This window comes from Ailuropoda melanoleuca, chromosome 6 (genome assembly GCF_002007445.2).
Source record: "Ailuropoda melanoleuca isolate Jingjing chromosome 6, ASM200744v2, whole genome shotgun sequence".
Classification (NCBI taxonomy): domain Eukaryota; kingdom Metazoa; phylum Chordata; class Mammalia; order Carnivora; family Ursidae; genus Ailuropoda; species Ailuropoda melanoleuca.
Window position 1 is genome coordinate 61,290,080 of NC_048223.1, and position 3,885 is coordinate 61,293,964.

A 3,885-nucleotide genomic window follows, 5' to 3' on the forward strand; every position below is an offset into this window, starting at 1 on the left:
CAAACAGACTCATGTCTCCTGCCAAGCAGAGAGCTCTAGTGGATTCCACTAATATCCCCAAGACAGCTGGGATAACCATCTACATTTATAAGCCAAGAGCCAGGAGCTCATTTAACAAATGTAGGGGCAGCCTGAAGAGAAGGACAGAAGGCAGGAAAATGCATTCCACATCCAGGAGTGTTTAGAAGTTGAGAACACTTTAGAGGAAAGAGGAATTCCTTGACTTCTCTGTCAATAAATCGTTGCCCATTCTTTCACACCCTCTTCTCCAGCGGCCACTTTTATCTGCTCCCCTCCCTATTCTCTCTCCCTCTAGCTACATTGCTACATTTATACACACTTATTAAACCAAGACTTGATATGAATTTGAAGCCTTTTTGCAGATGGCTGCCTCCTCCTTCATGCGGTGAAGAGCAACGAGAGAGGCACACGATCTCCCATCTTCTTATGAAGACAATGTACCATTGTGGGGGCTCATGGCCCAATCACCTCCCAAGGGCCCTACCTCCAAGTGCCAGACACTGGGGTTTAGGTACTCAACACATGAACTTGGTGGTGGGGGTAGGGGTTGGGGGATGCAACATGCGGTCCATCAAACGCATGTATAATGCCAAAAACGTTGGTGTCGCTCTTCCCGGGACACTGAAGACTATCTGAGATCAAGCTATAAAGGAGAGGAACCATCTCTTTTGTGTCTACCTACTTCTTTTGAACTCAGGCAATCATGAGGACTTCATGGAGAAGGGGGCATTTGAGCTGGGCTTAAGAATGAGATTTCTATTTTTGGAGCTAGTGGGGTAGAAATTTCAGATGAAGGGAAAAAAAGAATGAACAATTGCTTCTAGACTGATTTAGATTCTTACAGAGGCTAAAAATCCCAGAGACTTTTCTGCAGGTAAGGTTTCAGGCAGGTAGAAGAGATTTGGTGTTGTTTTCAAGAGGCCTTTTAGCATTTTTCACAGAGCAGTTAAGCCGGTTGTCTTTGCTCTGTAAAATATGATGTCCACGGAGAAAGACCCACTTTTGAGCCTCATGTGGGTCACGTGGCTCTGCCCAGAGAAGCTGACTGTGTTCCTGAAGGCACAGGGAGTGCCTCACACCTGCCCGGACTTGGGGACAGACCAAGGCTGTCTCAGCGAAAGCCCTTCCTCCAATTGGAAAAATAACCCCTATCCTCAAAATATTCAAAGCACATTTTCTGCCAAGAGGAGATTTGTAAATTCATCTTCTCTTTCCCTTCTTTCTCCCTTGTCTTCGTCATGAACACTGGCCCTTCATTGGCCAGGGTACCAGTCTTCTAAATAAACCAGGCTCACTTCGGCCCATCGCCCATTCTTTCTGAGTGTGGGAGTGAACAGCAGAGAACAATCCTCCCGCAGGTCAGCAGCTGGAATAACCAGTAACAGATGTAGTAATGAATCATCGGACTCAGGGAGCCCGCCTGCATCCAAGCTGAAAGCCTCTGTAAGGAAGGCCAGCTTCATCCACCAGTACACTGCCCGGTCATGTCATCAGAAGGATCCCTTCCCAAAACAGTCATCTGTTTGCCGTAGTGTCTGGAATTTCACCATAAGTTTTGGCAACCGCCTCGCAAAATGTTACAGCTGGTCAATCAACTCTTAGAAGCAGGACTAGAACGCTTGCCCTGTGGTTTTCCAGTACCTTGGGGGGTATCTCTGTGGGGAGAGCGGACGCACAAATTACTTGTTTGGGACAACGAATTCATTCACCAGACCGTGTACTGAGAGCCTACTCGACATTCAGCTGTGTAGAGGGTGATTTGGGATGGGCAACAGAAAGGAGCCCTGCCCTTACCCTCAAGTAAGATCAAATCCTGAAATAGCCATACATAAACACCAAGGGACCTTCTATGTAGGGAAATATGACAAATATAGCCATATATGTGTGTGTGTGTGTGTGTGTGTGTGTGTGTGTGTATACAATCCACCCCACCTCCAATTTTGGTCACGTCTCTGTCAGAGTGCTTTATTTCCTGGGAGTTTTTACTTATAATCTGGAAGAAGTTTCCTTTTAGTTACGCCTGATCACCCAGATCATGGACTTTACATGCTTTGGCTGATGGCCCTGATTTATCTCCTATCATATTCAGATGATGACCTCTCTGGCAATAAGTTATATCTGATCTGAAATATACTTAATCAGATTGTGCTTTTCTGAAAGCAAAATTTATTTTTGCAACTGCTTGGAAAACCACATGGGACCAAGTTTCTAATAGCACAGAATCCTTCCTATATGAATTTCAAAGCAAGCTAGAAGATGTTAAATTTCCAGAAGACATCTTTAAACAGGACCCATACCCATTATGAAATGAGGATTAGAGGGATAATAATGCAAACTATGTAACATTCATTTATTTATTCATGATTCATTCGACAAAGAGTCACTGAGCACTTACTCCGAACTGGCATTCTTGTTCCCAGCAGTAAACAAGACAGATAAGGTCCCTTGCCTTCAGGTTAGTGTACTGAGCATATACATAAGCATTGATTTAAATAGAGACTAATAATATCAAGCTCTTCTCAACCTGATGGCTTCATAAATAGTCCTTCATACTGTGCAACCCAGGCTATTATCTGGTGGCTTTTCCCACTGCTTCAGTATATTATGCTGATAACACTGTCATAGCAATATCTTTTCTTGCAGATCTTGTCACATTCATGACATTCCAAAAATATTTTCTTAGGATTTCTGGGCCAGACTATGAAAGGCTATCTCATATTTAAAACAAGTTATTTGCACGTTATTTCTAGGACTGTGTTCAGAACTATCCAAGTGTTATTTTAGAGGCAAAGACCCTAAGTAAAAGCTGAAATGCAAATTTGTTATTCTTAGAGCGGACATTCTCATCTGAGACCTTACAGTCTTGTTCAAAACAGCCTGATAGGGGCACCTGGGTGACTCAGTAGGTGAGGCGTCGTCAGCCTTCAGCTCCGGTCATGATCCCGGGAGTCCTGGGACAGAGAACCCTGTAGAGGGGTCGGCTTCTCCCTCTGCCCCTCCCCCTGCTCATGCTCTCTCTCTCTCAAATAAATAAATAAAATCTTAAACAAAACAAAACAAAACTGCCTGACAGCAAGAAGATGAGGGCTCCGTATAATTTTAATTTTTGTGGTCTGGGACATACTTGAAAACGACAAATCTGTCCCTACTGCTGTTGGGATGTTGCTTCTCTGCCTGTGAAAACTTTCTGCCTCCTTCAGTTCGCAAATACCGAGCTGCTGAGAGTTCTTGTGATTTTTGAGATTCCAAAGTAAATCTTGTCATTTCACCTGTGGTTTGGGAGAAAGCGTTAAGACCACGCCGCCGCTTGGGGGAAACCTCACGTGCGCTGGCAAAACCCGGTCCAGGTACGCCAGCCGCCGGCCCTGACGCCTGTCCTGCCGTTCATTTAGGGAAAGGCACTGTGAGCCACCTGGCACTTTATTTCACTCCTCTCTTTAGGAGGAGCGGGAACTAATTTTCTTTGAACGCTCCCGACGCTAGTTCTCTCTCCGCTGGCCCATCAGGGAAAGGGACAGGACAGGAATGAAGCTGCCGGTGGCTCGGTCCTGAAATCGGACTTTCTCAGCGGCATCGGAGGGAGAAAAGTTTCCTTTGTCAAACATGTGACCACGTGGCGCTATGGTGGTCCCCACCAGCAGCCCCGTCAGACCGCCGGGAGCGGACTTGGGGGGCGCGTCCGTCACTTCCTGAGCGGCCCAAGGGGAGCCCTGAAAAGTGCGGGAGCGGCTGGAAAGCGAGAGCGCGATCAGGCCGCGGGAGAGGGGCGTGGAAGGTGGGGTTCTCGGCAGTGGGCGGGCTCTGGGTGGGGGCGGGGAAAGGGTTCCCGGGAGTAGGCGGGTTCGGGGGCGGGGTTCCCGTGGT